The 19,508-nt window shown below is 47.6% G+C and overlaps 1 non-coding gene across 1 annotated transcript; it reads right to left on the reverse strand.

Moving 5' to 3' along the window:
• Window positions 1–688: 688 nt before the first annotated feature.
• LOC118597519 lies at window positions 689–851 on the reverse strand. The gene has a single exon (XR_004946826.1). It is a non-coding gene; the product is annotated as a U1 spliceosomal RNA (small nuclear RNA).
• Between the last annotated feature and the right edge of the window lie 18,657 nt (window positions 852–19,508).

Genomic DNA, 19,508 nt, shown 5'->3' on the forward strand with positions numbered 1-19,508 from the left:
TTTGGAACATACCTGTAGCTCCAGCTCCAGAGGGGGCAGAGACAAGATCGCTGGGACTTGGTGACTTGCAGTTTACCAAAGAAAACACAAGTCCTGGGTCCAGCCAGAGACCTTGCCTCAAGGGAATAGAGGAGAGTGACAGATGAGGACACCAGACACTCTTTTCTGACCTCCACAGGCGCCTGCGAATGCATGCGCGTGCACATGCACACACACACACACACACACACACACACACACACACACACACGCACGCACTCACGCACGCACACACACACTAATAAATGAACAATTTTATACACTTGTGTTTTTACATGTCTCCTATATAGCTCAGATAGAGGAGCCCCAGATGTACAGGAAGAAGGAACAGAGTGGATGCTCTTAGGGACTTAATCCGAAGGGTTTATGAAGAATGGTGGGTTCTTCCCGCCAGTGGAAGCTGCATCTGTCTACTTCAAACTAAAGATTTGTTCTCCTGCCTTTTTTTTTTTTTTTTACTTTGTTTTGAGACGTTCTTGCTAGGGAGACTCTTTGCTGGCCTTGAACCTGTGACAATGCTCACAGTGTTCCTGATGCTAGGGTTTCAGGCCAGTGCCTCTGGGCCCGGCTTGCTTCCATCACTTTTACTTGAATCATTTTATCAGTTATGCACTAAACTGTTTAAGATAAAACTCATTTTTTTTCTTCTCAGGGGAGAGCGCGAACGCAGTCCCCCACTACCATAAATGATGCAGGCGAGTTTCCCGAATTTGGGGAAATCGCAGGGGTCAGCACATCCGAGGGCAATGGATAAGCCTCGCCTTGGGAAAACCACCTTCGTGATCATGGTATCTCCCCTGCCAGGTAAGTATGATAAAACTCATTTTAATTTCACATTAGATATAAAGTATAGCCGGGCAGTGGGTGGCGCACACCTTTAGTCCCAGCAGAGGGAGGCAGAAGCAGGTAGATCTCTGAGTTCAAGGCCAGCCTGGTCTACGAAGAGAGTTTCAAGACAGCCAGGGCTAAACAGAGAAACCTTGTCTCTCTGGGGTGGGGGGTGGGGGGAATAGTTTGACTTCAATGAAGATGAAATCTAAACTCAATGTCCTCTTGAATAAAAGCTACCTAATAGTTTAATATTGTTTCTCCTCTTGTTTCTGACCCCGTTTCCCTACTGTATCATACTGTTTAAAGTTTGTTGTTGTTTTTTAAATTTATGTGTATGGGCATCTTGCCTGCATGCTTATTTGTGCAGTGTGCCTGTGAATAGGCAAAGAGGCCAGAAGAGGGCATCAGATCCCCTGGAACTGGAGTTAGAGATGGTTGGGAGCCGCCATGTGGATACTGGGAATCAAACCCAGAGCCCCTGAAAGAATAACCAGTGCTCTTAACCACTGAGCCATCTTGCCATCTCTCCAGCCTCCAAGAGCTCTATCAAAACAAAACAAAAGAAAGCAAACCAGGGTCTTACACATGATAGAAAAGTGCTCCATCACTGAGCTACATCCCCAGCCCTAAAGCACACTTTTTCTTTTTCTTTTTGACTTTTTTTTTTTTTAATTTTGATTATCTGTGTAGCCCTGGCTATTCTGCAACTTTCTCTGTAGACCAGGCTAGCCTTAAACTCAGAGACCTGCTAGCCTCTGCCTCCTGAGTGCTGGGATTAATGGTATAAGCCACTATACCTGGCTTTAATTCTTATTTTTGAGATAGGTGAAAAGTTTTTGCACCCTGATAGACCTCTTCACCGACACAGCAATCCAAATCAAACCAAATCAGACCGAATTAGAAAAAGCCCCGGTTTAATGGGTAAAGCATTCCCCAGTGACTCTCTAGACCCCCAAAGAGGAGACGGGGATGAGAGACCGAAAAAGCACGTGTCTGTTTTCTGTGATGCAGTTTAAATACCCTATGGGAGTGGTCTTGAGCATCTCTCAGGGAGGGGCCCTGTTTGGTGGGCTTTGAGGGGGCGGGTTTGGGGAAAGAGATGGGGGAGGGGAGTTGAGGTGGACCTTCCACCAGAACATTCCAGACTCTTTGGGTATGTGGATGCCAGGGTGCCAGGGGCTGAGGTGGAACTCCCAGCAGAACAATAGGATCTAACTCTTGTATCCCAGGCTAGCCCAGAATTCACTCTATAGCCCAAGTTAGCCTCATATCATGCTACCTCAGCCTCCCAAATGCTGAGATTATAAATGTGAGTTATCATACGAGGTCTTAAAGCATATTTTTTAAAGGAAAGGTGTCTCATAGTTTCTTGCAAAATGAGGCATGAATTAGAAATAATTTCTGGGAGAGATAAAAGGATTATCATAATCGAAATCACCTGACTCAGATGGGCGTGGTGGCTCATGCCGGTAATGTCAGCATCTCCAAAGGCAGTACTATCACAGTGAATTCAAGGTCAATCCGATTTGCGTGGCAAGTTCCAGGCTAGCCAGTGCTACATATCGAAACCCTATCTCAAAAAACAAGGGCCTGGCAGGATGACTTAGCAGTTAAGGGCAATTGCTGTGCTATCATGAGCACTAATGCCTGGATCCCAGCATCTATGTAACATGCTGGGCACCTAGCATACACCTGTAACCACAGTTCCAAGGGTGGGCAAAGATAAGAGGATGGCTGAGGTTGGCTAGCTTTTAGCCTAGCCCAGAAAACACAAGCCCCAGTTCAGGGCAAGACCTTATCTTAAAGGAATACAGAGAGTAATAGAAGAGGATACCATAGTCCCTCTTCTGGCCATTTTGGGCACCTGCACACATGCGGCATACACTCACAGAGACACAAAGATAAAAATAAATCTTTATAAAAAAAATTAGAGGGAGGCTGGAGAGATGACTCAATGATTAAGAGCACTGGCTGTTCTTGCAGAGAACCTGGGTTCAGCTCCCAGCAACCACCAGACAGCTCACAACCTATTGTTAACTCCAGTTCCAGGGTATCTGATGCCCTCTTCTGGACTCCATTGGCACTGCATGCATATGATGCATATAACACATATCCAGACAAAGTACCCGTACACATACAAATAAAATGACAAAGGGAATTCTGATACATGCTGCCTGAGGGGTGAACTCTGAAAACAGTGTGCATTTAACAGGCAAACAGGACAAATCCTACGTGATTCCACCCACATGAGGCTCTTATTAGTCAAGTTCACAAAGACAGAAGGTAAAATGGGGGTGTTTAGGGACTGGGGAGCAGTTGAGAAAAAGTGACAGTTCTGGGAGTTCGTGGCCAATAACGTGACCAGGCTTCGTGCCACTCAGCTGCACATTTTCATGGAAATTATTAAGGTGAGTTTTATGTCATGCCTATTTTACCAATTTTTTGACAGTTAGTAAGAAACAAAAGAGGGGCTGGAGAGATGGCTCAGTGGTTAAGAGCACTGGCTGCTCTTCCAGAGGTCCTGAGTTCAATTCCCAGCACCCACATGGTGTCTCACAACCATCTGTAATGAGATCTGGTGCCCTCTTCTGGCCTGCAGATACAGTACTCATATACATAAAATATAAATAAATCTAAAAAACAAAACAAGTAAACAAGAAACAAAAGGAAAAGGAGCCAGGAAGATGGCTCAGCTGGTAAAGATTTCTGCTGCCAAGACTAATAATATCCTGAGTTCAATCCTCAGAACCTGCACGATAGGAAGAGAACCTACTCCCATAAGTTGTCCCACGTCTGATCTCCATGTGCATGTGCACATGTACACATGCACACACACACACACACACACACACAATAAATGTAAATAAAGTCTTAAAGAACTTAAAGACTGTGGGCCACTGTGAAGCCCCTGTTTTGCAGAATGTTGTTCGGACCTGTCTCCACCCCTTTCTCCTTAGCAGAGGGACTTCGCTGCAGTCTCCGTGTTTTGATTCATCTGTTCTGCTGCCAGAACTTCATTGTTCTAGGTCTCTTTGAGGACACATCCATGCTACCAACTCGGGCTTGCTTTTAACCACAGCCTGCACGCTGCTACTGGAATTTGATGAGTGAGCAAACCCCTGGCCCCAGAGCAGAGGTCACGTGTGAAACAGCAGGACACAGGCCGGCTGGAGCAGTTCCTCACGGCCTTAGTGGAAGACACCACATAAGGCCGTGTTCACCAACAGCTGTCACCATTGGTATGTCCCTGGCCTTGGGCTGTTCACACCGCTTCCCTAGTGTTAGTCATGTTAAATCATCACCCACAGTTTTGCCTGTTGGCTGGTGTGGGGGTGGGGAGAACAGGAAGGTGCTATTAGGACACAGAGGCACTGAGCAACGACAAACAGAAACCATCTCTCTCTCTGGAGAAGAGGAAGACGGGGTGATGGCTGTGTTCATGGTGACAGTGATGGGTAACAGATGGTACAAAGAAGGCTTCATCTAGCCAGGACGTCATCAGCATTTGCTGTAATCTTTGCTATCTCTGAGGACCTTGGGAGCCAGGGGCTGAGGACAGAGCTCAGTGGGAGACAGAAGCCAGGCAGAGAGTCAGCTGGTACCTTCTAAGGTCTGACCAGAGTCCTGTGGGTTGAGCTAGAAGAGAATGGCTAACTTGAAGCACTGCAGAGATGTAGTTTCCCTGGCAACACTGGATGTACATTTCAGATGAAGTGTGATGAAAAAAAACTTATGCTGGAGACATGGTCCTGCCCTGCTAAGCTGTGTGATGGGAGCAAGAAGCTGAGCCTCTCTGAGATGGATACAGAGACAATGGTGGTTATGGAAGCTCCTGGCACAGTGCACAGGACCCTGTAAGAAGGTCCTATACCGGGGAGGCCTAGGCCTTGCCAAAGCAGCAGTGAAGAACCAGTGAGCCACTTGTAATTCAGGTGGCTTACTCCTTATGTAGGTAGCAGAAGGAAGTGCAATGTCCCTATGTATGAAGACAAGACAAGTGACTGGGAATCCCATTGTGGAGGAGACGTTGTAGATGCCAGCTAAGAGGTCATTTAGGCTACAGCATTACCAAGGGGGACAAATGAAAGTTTCCAGATTGTCGCTTTACTATTCAATTATTCTGGGGGGTTGGGGGTGGTGGCAGTGTGTGAATGTACCACGGCACATGTGTGGAGGTCAGAAGACAACTTTTGAAAGTCATTTCTCTCCTTCCATCATGTAGGTCCTGGAGATCCAACTCTGGTCAGCAGGCTTGGTGACAAGCACATTTACCTCCTGGGCCATCTTGTCTGCCCCAGGTCGTCACTTTGATTGGCCTAAAGTTGTCTGTAAGTGCCCCACCCCCCAGGAGAGTTTCACTATATTGACCAGACTTCCTTCAGACTTGGAGCCATCCTCCTGCCTCTGCCTCTCCTGTGCTGGGGGATGACAGGCATACATCCTCATGCCTGGCTTGACCTCCCTATTCTCTGATGCGCACACTGCTAGAAAGTTCCACCTTGGCTCTTCCTTTAGCTGCCTCTCACAAGTTCCAGTATGCTCATTTTTCTTTATCCTTCAATCCAAAGACTTTTCTAATCCCCATTGTGGTTTCTCCTCTAGTTCTTCAGAAATGTGTTTGTGAACCCTCAGGGACTCTCCATGAGCCTTTGGTTATTAGTTTCTTGTTTAATTGCACTGTGGTCTGAACATACTCTTGCGGGATTTCAGCCCTTTTCTGCTGAGACTTGCCCAGCGTGGGGTCTGTTTTGGTGAACAGTGCCGGGTTTTATCAATCCTCCACTGGCGCCATTGACACCCCCCCCCCCAGCTTGTAGAGTGCATTCCTTCCTTATTGCTCCACAGAGCTAATATTTTGGCTGTTTATGCAGCATGTGTCCTTTTCTGCATCCTCGTGGCTTCCTACAGCCTGTGCTTTCCTGGGGAATCCCGCCTCCACCCTGGAGGGTCCTGGAGTGTGAGTCTGCAGGTTCAAGCTTCTCTCAGCAAATGTTCTTGAGAACGTTTCTGCTTTGCCTTCATTTTTCCCCCCTTCGGAAGAATCTCTTCTTCAAAGAGGTGGAGCAGAGTCTGTTTGCTTTGTCAGCAAGTCCACGATGTTTGTCCATTGTCTCCTGGATTCCAGAACTCTGAAACACTTCACCGATTTGCATGTCACCCTTGGGGGCCATGCCACCTTCCATACGCCATTCCAATTCTAGTCCATTCGCTGCCCCGACAAGCTTACAGCCGAGTTTAAAACATTTATCCGTGTCCCCTCCCACTCCTGCCCCGCACCCTATCTCCAGGTTTCTCGGGTAGCTCCTTCTGCTAAATGGGGGGGAGGGGAGCAGGGTGAAGCCATTCGACCTCTGGGTATTTTCCTGCTGCAGGTCCCCATCCAGGTCCTTAGCAAGTGTTGCTCTTCTCTCTTGCAGGTCCTTCTAAAAGGCCAGGCGGGGCTGCGACAGAATCAAATCCCCCTTTACTCCCTAGTCGAAGGCAGGGTAGATGTTTGCTTGGAACGGGGACAGGAGCTCTTGTTTGATGAGAGACCATTGCACACCCAAAGCCACACCGGGGACATTCCAGACATTTCCTCACTCCAGCCCCAGCTTCAGAGGCAGGTGTGAACAGCTCACTGACAGACAGGGTTCTAAGAGTTTAAGCCACCCCCTTTCCACACGTCAAGCAGCTGAGGCAGGAGTCAAACATCCTAGCTGGCTGGCATCTTCGGAACAAGGCTTTAGGAGTACATGGGTAGCCCCAGCCCCAGCCTAGTGGGGTTCACTGAGCAGATGGTATATATTATATATCCTTGTGTGCAAAATGATAGCCCCCAGCTGTGCGCCCCTGCTCACAGTGGTTGGCTTCCTTAGCCTCTTTCCGGTTCTTCAAACATTCCAAAACCTGGCTGACTTCTACTTGCTGTTCCCTTGACTAGTAAATATCCTTGTCCACATTTCCCCACAGGTCTTAATTTACACGTTCCTCATAAACCGGTACCTCTTGCTCCTCCTCCCACTTAAATCAGGCCCCCTTTGTAACCTTGTGTCATTGGCTTTCAGTTTTTCTGGGACTTCCCATCCTTTGTAGTGTGGTGTTATCCTGGCCCGGTATGTTTAAGCTCCCTGAAGGTGGGGGCTCCTCTGCCTCGAACCTGCCCCGTGGGTTTCTGGCACTCTGGTGATGTTCACACTGTTTGTGCCCTTCCTCTTCACACCTTCCTCCCACCATACTCCTCTTCCCCTCCCCGGGGAGCAGCCGGTTTCTCTCCCTCTCTCTATCCTGACTCTAGTGGAGACAAGCCAGGGAAATTTCTGCAAGCCACACAGGTGAGTGGCCGGGGTGCCTGGCATGACTGTACTGGTTGGATCACAGCAGGCACCTGGCAAACCAGAGGGATAACATGTTTACCTGAGTCATCTTTGGCAAGGGTGACAGGGCTGGGATGGAACACACATGTGAGAATCTCCTCCTCCTCCTCCTCCTCCTCCTCCTCCTCCTCCTCCCCCCCAACACGCCCCTGTCCCGCCAGATAACGGAGTCTTGGGGGTAGTTAGCATTAAGAAGTTCATGGGCAAAGGCCGCTCATTTTCCCAAGCCCAAGAAGCCCTATGTGTTATGCCTTTGCCACGATGTGTTTGCTTTATGTATACGCTGTACACATGTGTCTTCCTAGCTGTGCACATGTGTGGACGTGTTCCTGTGCATGGGCATGTATGTGTGCATTGCAGGTGGAGGCCAGGGGTTGGTGTCAGAGGTCACTCTCTAGCTCTCTCCACCATCACTTGCTAAGACAGGATTTCCCAATGAAGCTGGAGCTCACTGGGTCCCTCCTGCCTCTGCCTCCCCACAGTGGAATTGCAGGGGTAGACTATAGCATCTAGCTTTTCACATGGGTACTGGGAATTAAATGCAGGCCCTCAGGCTTGGTTGGCAAGCACTTTACCCTAGGAACCATCTCCTCAGCCCCTTCTGAGTCTGCTTAGAGTTCTGAATCCCAGGAGATGGGAGCTAGTGTTGGCTCACAGCTGGGCTTGGTCAAGCAGGCCCTTCCAAAGAGATTTGAGTTTTTGTTGTTCCTTGGGGCCTCCTCCCCGTTCCCCCAGAGCTTGGGGTTGAAGTAAGATGGCATCAGCTGCTGACCTACACCCCTAGCCCAGTGATCTTTATTAGCATTTTTGTTATGCTACACAACACAAGGTCTCTCTGTGTTGCCCAGGCTGGCCTCAAATTTCTGGACTGAAAGGGATCCTCCTGCCTATACCCGGCTTTTAAGGACTTTGCAGTGATTGATAAAACCACTGTAGGCAGCACCCTGCAGACATCCCATGTCTCTCTCGTCCTTCTGATAGTTATCATTGTTTAAATTTTTACTTGACAACTGAGGCATCTGAGGCTCTAAGCCTTGCAGGAGCTCCATCCCCGAGGTCCTGTTCAGATATCTTCACTAAAGGAGAAAACATCAGTGGGAGGAGACAAAACACACACAAAAGTGAATGATCACAGAAAACATTCATTTAGGGCATCAAAATTTAAGAAGGCAGTACTCTGCACCCTTCTTTGCTTTGAAGGTTTTTGGTTGTTTTGTTTTGTTTTTTCAAGACAGGGTTTTTCTGTGTAGCTTTTGCACCTTTCCTGGATCTCCTCTGTAGACCAGGCTGGCCTCGAATTCACAAAGATCCGCCTGCCTCTGCCTCCCGAGTGCTGGGATTAAAGGCGTGCACCACCACCGCCCAGCTGCTTTGAAGGTTTTTTTTAATGGGTGAGGTCAAGGCTGTATTTTTCCACTGTTGTCCAGGGTGGATGGTGGTGGTTCCTGACACAGTTCACTCCCTGCAGCATGGCTGCCACAAGCACCTCCTCTCAATGGGGTGCCTTGGGAGCTCTGTTCACACAGACACACAGATCGTGTCTCACCCTCAAATTTCTTGTCAGGTACTATAAAAGGAAACAAATGCCACAGAGCCATGCAATAGTGGCACACGCCTTTAATTCCAGCACCCGGGAAGTAGAGGCAGGATCTCTGAGTTTGGGGCCAGCCTGTTCTACAGAGCAGTTTCCAGGACAGCCAGGGCTACACAGAGAAACCCTGTCTCGAAAAACAGGTCACAGACTTCTGGAAAGCCATACTGCACCCCATTCTAGTGGCTTATTGGTGACATTATTAAGGCCACTCCACGTAGTTAAAAGGGAGGTTTATTTTGTGGGGTAACTTACAAGTGAAGGGATAGGATGCAGGGTCTGGGAAAGGTGTTCTCTGGAGAACTCTGCTGGCTCTACCTCCAGTGTCCAGGGTCCAGGAACCAAGTGAGCCCGCACATCCGGATCTCCGGTCTCCAGCATCCTCTCTCAGCCCCGCTTTGTAGGAGTAACAGTTACCGAAGCCTCAGTGGGGGTTGGAACTTCCAGATCAAAGCTGGAATGACTACCCACGACAGTGGCTGGAACACTTCTGTGAACAGATGACTCGGTTTGCCTGGCCAGGCCTGACTTGACTTTCAGGTGACTCTGGAATCATTCAGGAAGGACTCCATGGCAAGAAATTAACAACAGTAAACAGCAAAGTCGTCGTACTTCCAGTCAGGAGTTAGCAAAAATAAATAAAAATAACATGACGGCAAGCAACTCTAATTACCCATCAATAGTCAACAGGGACGATGTCTAATGTAGGCTCTTTATATTCTCCAGAGTCCCCACTCCAAGTATTTTGTCATTTTTGTGATACCGTATTGGAGACACACTGAGTAATATTCACAACATATCTAGGAAAATGCAACATACACAACATTGTTGAAAAATGGCTCCAGGGCCTGGAGGCACAGCTCAGTGGTAAAGAGCACTGGCTTCTCTTCCAGAGGACCCAGGTTGGATTCCCAGCACCAACATGGCACTTCACAACCATCTACATAGCTCAGAGGATTCAATGGCCTGTTCTGACTCTGTGGGCACCAGGCACTCACATGGCACCACAGAACATACACATGCAGGCAAATGCTCAAACCCATAATTTTAAAATTTAAAAAAACGGGGCCTGGAGCGTAGCTCAGTGGTAGAGCCCTATCTTATGTGGCCTGGGTTCTGCCACCAGTACAAATAGATAGGTAAATAGGTAGGTAGGTAGGTAGGCAGGTGGGTGGGTGGAGGGAAGGAGAGAGAGTAGAGAGAGAAGGAGAAATGATAGATAGATAGATAGATAGATAGATAGATAGATAGATAGATGGATGGATGGATGGATGGATGGATGGACAGATAAATAGATAAATGATAGATAGATGGATGAATGAATGGATGGATAGATAAATAGATAATAGATTGATGGATGGATAGATAGATAGATAGATAGATAGATAGATAGATAGATAGACAGATGTAATTAAAGTGACTTTAAGGCTTGGTAAGGTACTAGCCTAGAATATACAGCCTTGATTCTATCCCCACCACTGCTGAACTAACTAACTAAACACTAACTAACTAACTAGATAGATAGATAGATAGATAGATAGATAGATAGATGTAAATAGCTTTAATGGATAGGCTTGTGGCTCAGTGGCAGAAAGCTTGCATACCCACCTCCAGCAAGCACCACACACAAAAAAAATTATCCAAAAATCTTAAATAGATAAAAATGACTCTAAGCAGGTACCGTCCTCAGTAAGAAATGCAGACTCTGGGAAGGGATGAACCTGAGCTCCTGAGGCCGCCACGTACTCCACAGCTATGTGGGTCTGAACAAGTCTCTCCCACTCTCTGGGTTCGTTTCCTGGTGTAAAATGAAAATAATGAGGCATACCTGCCTAGTGGTGAGTGTGGGGGTTAGAGATGGGGAGCCTGGCAGGGTGTGGCTGCGTGGGTGTGAGCGGGCTAGCTTTGTGTGGTTTTGTGCTCTTACACCTTAGCTATGTTCTCTCCATTAGCTACGGTTATGAGTCTGAACCACCGTTTTCTGCTTGGTTCTGTGCCCACTACAGCTAAACTAACTAAACACTAAATGAATAAAAGTAAATTAAATAAAAATGACTCCAATGAGCCTTCCTGAGACAGTGACATCTTGGGCTGGGGAGGTGGCTTGGTAGGTAAGGCACTTGCTGTGCACACACGGCAATCAGAATCCAGGGACAAGCCAGTCAGGCATGGGCAGCTGCCTGTGACCCCAGAACTCAGGAGGAAGGGACAGGGATCCCTGGGGCAGAGGGACCAGCTAGATCAGCTGGAATTGGGGACTCCAGGTTCAGTAAGAGCTGCTGCCTTGACAAAGTGTTGAGAGAGAGAGGAGGACACACAATGTCAACTTCAGGCCTCAGTGTGCATGCGTATACACATGCAGGGAGCACACACACACACACACACACACACACAGACACACGCCTGCACACTCGAATATCGCACTCAAATGCACATACACCAAAGAACATGTGACCAGACCTGGGTCATTTATTGTTCATTCATCCAGCAGTGTCAGGAACCCAGGATCATCGTTAATCCTCGACTTAGACAGATACACACGTGGTTCCAGTGTTTAAGATGCCTTCAGAGGCTGGGAGGAGCCAGGAGGAGCACTCACCCATACTCCCAGCCCTCTGGAAGCTGCTGAAGCAAGAGGAAGGAGAATTTGAACCTAAGCTACATAGCAAGACCCTGTCTCTCTCTCTCTCTCTCTCTCTCTCTCTCTCTCTCTCTCTCTCTCTCTCTCTCTCACACACACACACACACACACACACACACACACACACACGGTAGAAATAGGGCTGTGATGTGGAAGAAAGCACCTGTGTCTGGGGCAAAGATGCCAGAGGTAAACTAGGACAGAGAAAAGGAGAGAGGATCTGCCAGGGCTGATGAATGCCTTCAGACGGGTTTGTCAAGTTAATGGGCCGGGACCCCACTGGGAACAGACACCAGGTCCCTGCTATGGACCATCAAAGTGACTAACACCAGGACCTCAGAGGTGTGCCTAACTAGGGAGGATGTGTGTCCCTGAGATGGCAAAATACCCGGGACCCTAGAAAGGACCAGGATACCAGGAGGAAACTGCACTGAGACTATAAAAATGTTGGTATCTGGCTGGGATTAGTATCTAGACTCTACGAAGAACTAAATCAGCTAAACACTAGCTCTGGCAAAGATGCTTGCCACCAAGCCTAACAGCCTGAGTTCACTCCCCTGGACCCACATGGTGACAGGAGGGAACAGACTTCTAAAAATTGTCCTTTGACCCCGACATATGCCATACATACACATGTGCACACAAACATGCAAAAATAAAATTTAAAAAAATTTAAACTAAATATCAAAATAATAAACCAGTCAATAAATGGGCTAACGGAATGAGCAGACAGACCTCAAATGATAAAGTACAAATGGCAACATATGAAAAAAGGTTCAACACTTTTATCCATTGAGAAATGCAAACAAGAACTACATTGAGAGTCTTTGTTGCCCAGGTCAGAACAGCACTCAGGAAACTACAGATGCAGGTGAGGATGTGGGCAAAAGACAACCATTGTGGCGGGAATGTCAGTCTAGCCACTATGGAGAGTCCTCAGAAAGTAAAAAAACAAACCTACTCAATGACCCAGTTATGTAGTCAACATGTCAAAGAGACACTGCACATCAGCATTCCTGGAAGCACTATTCACAATGACCAAGTGTGGTGGTTTGAATAAGAGAGCCCCCCATAGGCTCATATGTTTGAAAGCTTAGTCATCAGGGAGTGGAACTACTTAGAAGGATTAGGAGGTGTGGCCTTGTTGGAGGAAGTGTGTCACACAGGGTGGGCTTTAAGGTTTCAGAAACCCAAGCCAGGCCCAGTGGCTCTTTCTTCTTCTCCAGCTGCCCGTGACTCTGGATATAGAACTCCCAGGTACTTCTCCACCACCACATCTGCCTGTGCGCTGCCGTGCTCCCTGCCAGGATGATAATAAACTAAGCCTCTGAAACTGTACGCAAGCCCCAATTAAATGTTTTCTTTTGTAAGAATTGTTTTGGTCATGGTGTCTCTTCACGGCAATAGAACACTGACTAAGACACGAAGTTCCAAAGCCAACCTAGGTGCCCATCAGCAGAAGAATGGATAAAGAAAATGCAGTTTATACACAGAATGAATTTTTTTTTCAACTATAAAGAAGAGGGAAGTTGTTTGCAGAGAAATGGATACAACTGGAGACACTCGTATTAAGAGAATTAAGTCAGTCTCAAAAAGGCAAATATTGTATTTTCTCTCATCTGTGGGTCCTGATCGTTCTACATACATATATATATATATGGCATGAAAGTCGAAGCTTAACTGTCTGAGGAAATGGAGGAAACTAGTTGGAGGGGGAGACAGGGAGAGCAGTGGGGTGTGATGGGGAGCTCAGTACATGATGTGCCTGCGTGGGATTCTTGTGTGACTCTATAGGATGGCTAGAAGGAAGTGAGGAAGGTGGGCAATGTCAGTGCAAGAGAGGAACTGAGCCCCAGCTCCCGATCGCCCAGGCAACAAGGGCCCTTCTATAGGAAATTTGAATCAAAGGCCATATACAGATGAGGTAAGCTGCAGTTAGGGGAACAGTTAACACCGAGTCTGCCCTTGAAGCAACTGAGGCGTGGGAGAGGGTTGTGTGCAGCCGGCAAAGGAGGACCCCCTCCATGACTAGTCTGTTGGGGCCTGGAGTACTCAGAGGTCCCATCTCCCTTACCCGGGGTGACATAAACAGTGGTGGCAATGGCTGTGGAGTCCCAACTACACACCCGAAGAAGTAGGCCAGGTGCCCTGTACCTATGACAGTTGTCTTACAGGTGAGGAAACACAGGTGGGAAGATTTTATACTGCATCCAAGCTCCCACAGCTGTCTGTGAGAGAGGTGGACTTGACAGCTAGTCTCTCTGAGATAAAGCCAAAGTCAGTTTCCAAGCAGGGTGTAGGAGTGCACAAATACAATCCCCAGCTCTCAGGAGGCAGGAGGATCGAGAGTTTGAAATCAGCCTGCTCTACATAGCAAGTTCCAGGCCAGGCTGAGATACTAGTGAGAGCCTGTCTCCATGATAACAAAAGCTCCATCTGCAGAGCAGGCACCCTGAATGATGTGGTACCCACCTCAACAGGTGACCCCATACCTAAAGCACAGGATCCTTCTCCAAAAATGAACCCCTTAGAGAGATTGAAGAAAACAAGGATTCATCAAACAAGAACAGATAGCTCTGAGAAAGGAGCGTGAGCACACACACACACACACACACACACACACACACACACACACACATGTACATAAGGTTGGGGTGGGTGCCTGCAGAAGGATGGCAGTCCAAGCTGAAGAAAGGGCAGAAGCCACAGTTTGGGGCCTACCCTGCCATAGAAGCTTGCATGCATCTATTCACCCACCAGAGGGGGGCCTAATCTGTCCTTCTTCATGGGTCAAGGCACAGGGCGTCTGCTTTTCCTCTGGCTGACCCCACCTTGAAAGTGACTCCTTATTCACCAGAGTAGGTAATAGGGAAAAAAAGAGAGAGAGAGAGAGAGAGGCATTGTGTTCTGGCTCACAGCCTCTTCCATGAGGGTGGAGGAGGGGCGGATGCCAGTGTCTAAAGTCCTGATTGATTGTCTGTGATTATGACCTAAATTCAGACCACTCAGTTGGGAACCGGGTTCCAATGCTGTACTTTAGGAAGCCACCTCAGCAGAGAGGGTGGGGCTGCCCCTGCAAACCGAGCCTGAAGAAGGGACAGAGCTGATGATACATCGTGCAGAGAGAACAGATCCCCGCCTCCACCCACGGAGCACCAGCTCTAATTCTCTAAGCCAGTCTGAGCGAGAGGAGGGTTGACAGCATGGTCAGCACGGGCTGCCCTGGGGATGGAGCGCGAGAGAGAGAGAGAGAGAGAGAGACAGACAGAGAGAGAGACAGAGACAGAGACAGAGAGACAGAGAGAGACAGAGAGAGATGAGCATGACTCGACAGAGTCAAAATCCTATAACACAAATGAGGCTGAGACCTGAGGTGATGCCACACCAAGCCTGTGGGTGACCCTGATGTAGAAAGGAGTCCTAGATCACCACCTGCATCTCAGAGTGCTAACTGGAGTCACTTGTCCTTGGGGAGGACTGCACGTTTGAAGGTGCCCCATACTCACTGTCTGGGGCATCAGCCTGGAGCATCAGCCTGGAGAGGAACAAAACTGTCAAAGCTTTCAGGTTACAGAAGCCTAGGTTGCAATTTGGCTTCTGCCATGTCTGGCTGTGTGATGGATGTGTCTCTGGGACTTTCTGATCTCTTATTTCCTTGTATGCAAATAGGGGGATGATTTTACCCACAAAGCCGAGGGGCTGCGGTTCTATCCCCTTTGACTCCTAGAGGAAGGGTTCTTTCCACACACAGCAGCGTCTTCTGAGGGGCTAGCAATCATCAGGTGGCTGTGCTGTGGTTTGAAGGAGAAATGTGCCCCATAGGCTGCTTTAACTGAACACTGGTGGCAGGTGTGAGAACCTTGTGGAACCTTTAGCGGGTGGCTGGAACCTGACATCCCGTCCCCACTTCCTGGTCTCCCTCTCTGCTTCCTGTGTGCACCTGAAGTGGGATCAGCCAGCTTCCTGTTCCTGCTATTATGATCTCCCCAGCATGAGCAAGTCTCTCTGGAACTATCAACCAAAATAAATCCTTTCTTGCCCAAAGTTGGTTTTGTGACCCAGTGTTCCATCTCAGCAACAGAAAAGTTACTAATGCAGACTGCTCCTGTGGTCCTCTCTGAGTTAGTGTCCTTCAGATAAATCATCCTTTGTGCTAATGAGGAAACTGAGTCACCAGGAGGTTGCACCTTGGAGTCTAGGTCACATAGCAGCAGCACCAGAGCATGCTACAAGTGAGTGAAGTCCACAGTCAGACCCCCTTTTCACCCCTATGCTCTTGGACCTTTAAATAGAGTTACGGAAGGATGATGTTCAGGTTCAGCCGACGATGGACTGCATACACCATGGCGGTCCCCAAACCCCAGGGTGTATGCAAGATGCTACACCAGGTGTAAGCATGTATATTCCATGATGTCCACACAGCAAAGAGATCACACAACAAAGCAATCCCTTGTATACGTATCTGTCATTAAACAACATAGGGCCGTCTTGGCCCAGGGTCCCATCATGTTTCAGAAAGCTCTGTAGGAGTCAGGTATGGTGGTGCATACCTTTAATCCCAGCACCCAGGAAGCAGAGGCAGACAGATCTCTGTGAGTTCAAAGCTAGCCTGGTCTACACAGCAAGTTCTAGGCCAGGCAGGACTATATGGTAATACCTGGTTCTGGTTTTGTCTTGTTTGTTTTTTCAAGAGAGGGTCTCACTATGTAGCTCTGGCTGTCCTGAAATTTGTTTTTATTTTAGTGCGTGCGTGTGTGTGTGTGTGTGTGTGTGTGTGTGTGTGTGTGTGTGTGTGTGTGTGTGTGTGCGCGCGCGCTGGTGGGAGAGGACTAGAATCCGGTCCACTTGTGTCATGATGGGACTATGGGAATGTGGCAGATGCCATCTGTGAATTTAACCAAGCCAGAGGCCAAGCAGCCTAGCCAGGAGCATTGCATTTCCCTAATCGTTTCAAGCATTCTTGTTGCTGTCTAAACCACTGGGCCTATGTAGCTCTCCTAGTCTTTCTGGGAAGATGGAGATGCAGTTCAGAGCCTGAGGCACGGCTCAGCCCCAGGAGTCTGTGGCTTCCTTATCTTATCTGCTTGCGATCCAGGAGACCTGGTTAAGTTGTATGAGAAACGGACAGCTGCGTTCCTGCTATACTGTCCCTCTCCAGCCAGCAACGTTGGTCTCCATTGTTGAAGACACCATGCTCTTTGAAGACAGGATAGGAAGAAATCAAGCTGGAACTCAACTGGAAGAAAAATCAAGTCTCACCCAGCTACCATCCTTTGAGCTACAACAAAGACTGGCCTGGTTAGATATGACCATTGATGAAATGGTTGCATGGATGTTGTGGGGGTAACCAACTGCTTTCTGATTGGATTTGAGGAAGGAACATGTCTGGTACTGTAAACCTGGATAAGTCCTGGCAGCTGGAAAGATCATAGGCTCTAAGGGGACACACTATTATTTTTTTTAATTGAACATGTGCTCCAACTGCCTTCTAAATATTCACGTTTATATCTATAGACCAGCGATGCTCTCAGCCTTTGACAGAAAAAGTTCTTGCATCAGGCTGTGGTTAATGCAGAGTCTCATAACAGACTGAAGTGCTGAGAAAAGGGGGCAGTGGGGTGCTTGACCCTAAATACATCATCTCAAACACCCCCTCTAAGGCTTACGGAACAGCAACAAAGAGGGAGAAGAAGGAATGGGAGGGTCACATGTGGAGTGCTGTTGTAAAAAGGTATCTTTTGGAGGTTGGAAAGATGGCTAAGTGGATAAGAGCACTTGCTGCTCTTGTAGAAGGCCTGGGTTCAGTCCCCAGCATCCACACTGAAGCTCACTCCAGTTCCAGGGCCTCCTATGTCCCTTTCTAGCCTGCATGGGTACCAGGCATGCACGTGGTACACATACAGACACATTCGCACAGGCAAAACACCTCTGCACGCAAAATAAAATAAATAAATCTTTTTTAAAAAAATGTCTTCTGGGGGCTGGAGATATGACTCAGCAGTTAAGAGAACTAGCTATTCTTCCAGAGGACCCCGGTTCAATTCCCAGCACCCACAGGACAGCTCACAACTGTAACTCTGAGATCTGACACCCTCACACAGACATACATACAGGCAAGACACAAGTGCATATAAAATAAAAATGAAGTATTAAAAAACAAACAAACAAAAATGCCTTCTGGACATGACATGGCCAACACACTCATGAGCTCACCACAACTGTGGTCACCCCTGCAAGGCCCACTCAAGACTGGGCCTGTCAACATTTCATCAAGGAAGCTGCCTGATGTGGGTGCTGGGCACCCAGCTCTGGTGGAAGAGCTGCCAGGGCTCTTAACTGTGCTGAGTCACGTCTCCAGCCCCAGAGATTTATTTTCACTTTATGTGAATGAGTGTTTTGCCTGTGTGTCCATAAGAGCACCACATGTGTGCTTGGTGTCCACAGGAGTCACCAGAGAGCATTGGGTCTCCTGGAACTGGAGTTACAAACAGCCCTGAGCAGCCATGTGAGTGCTGGGATCTGAACCCAGGTCCTCTGCAAAAGCAACAAAATGCTTTTAGCCACTGAGCCAGCCTACAAGAATGTGTTCACAAACTACAGCAACCCAAGAAAATGGTGCTGAGTTGGGTATGAGTCTTAATCTGTATTTATACTATCCTTAGATACCCATATTCATCCGTCTGACTAGGTTCTTTTGTGAATTTGTATTAAGGAAATTTGACTCACTGACATCTAAGCGATTGTGAGTACATGGGCTTTTAAAACTTGGTATATCCAGAACTTTCCATCCTTATCATCCAGCATTCTGTGGTCATTTGTAAAGTCTGTACATGAGCAATGGGATTACTGATTTTTTTTAAGCAGTTAAGAAAATAAATCAACATTTTTTGTTTGTTGGTAAGAAACTGACGGTGTGTGCGTATGCACACACATATGTAAATAAATGAAAAATGTCAGAGAGAACAGTGGTGTTTGGCTAAGACTAAAGGCACATTGAGAAGGAAGGTGCTGGAATTAGATGTTGATACAGTAGGCGTTTCAAATGTCACGCCTCGGTGGTAATGGGAAGGAAGGGAAAAAAGACAAACGGCTCCTTTAGAACATATCAATTTATCATTTTCCCATTGGCAAACACTGAAAAGAGCAAGCGAGACTGTATGCTTTTCCTTGAGAGCTGCCCTTTGCTTCCCAGAGCGATGGAGTTTGGTCTGATGTCAAGGTTACTATGGAAACAATGTATGCTTATGAGCAGCAAAGCAAATAGACATATAAGACTCGGGTAAATCATTAATTCATTAATATTATTACTGATGGCGTCTGGAGAGACTTACATATTCCTTCTTTCTTCCAAGCTCTCAAAAGTTTTCTTTCATCACAAAACAAACACTTGGATGACCACTTTATGGATAATTATTCCCTCTTTGCCTCATACTCCAGAGATGAAGAAGGGCTCGCTTTCGGATCTTAATGGATCAAAGAAAATGGTAAGTCAGGACAGAGAAGTGTGCTTCATGGGTTTTCTCGATTGCTTTTTTTTTTTATTTTTTAATTGATGGTTGTGGTGTTTTTTTTTTTTTTTTTTTTTTTTTTGTATTGTAGAGAATAGAAAATGCATTAGGAACAGTTTGATTTAAACATAAAGCCCCTTCAAGTTTGACAAACAGGCTTGAATAGGAGGCAAGCCACATGGCTTGGCCTATGAGCAGGTCTGTTTCAAAGAAGTCTTTTCCCATGATTAGATTTCATGGCAACAGGGTAGTAGGGCCAGGAGGAGCTGATAAGGGGTGCCAGCCTCAGGGGCTATTGGAGTGCAAAGAGAGCTGTAAGTGCTACCAGCCATCAAGCACCTGTGAATCCCTGCATGCCTGAGACGACATGGCCCGAGGCCGGGCCATCCCCAGGAGGTGATTGTTGTGATGGGTGCAAGTGTCTAGCTCTCTCTCATTCTGGACCAGCAGGCTGCAAGCAGTTGGTGTTTTCTCCTCTTACAGTTATAGCAGAGGTCATCAGTGATGGAGAAGCAGGCTGAGGCAGTTGGAGTCTCTCTGAC

Source organism: Onychomys torridus, chromosome 16 (genome assembly GCF_903995425.1).
Source record: "Onychomys torridus chromosome 16, mOncTor1.1, whole genome shotgun sequence".
NCBI lineage: Eukaryota > Metazoa > Chordata > Mammalia > Rodentia > Cricetidae > Onychomys > Onychomys torridus.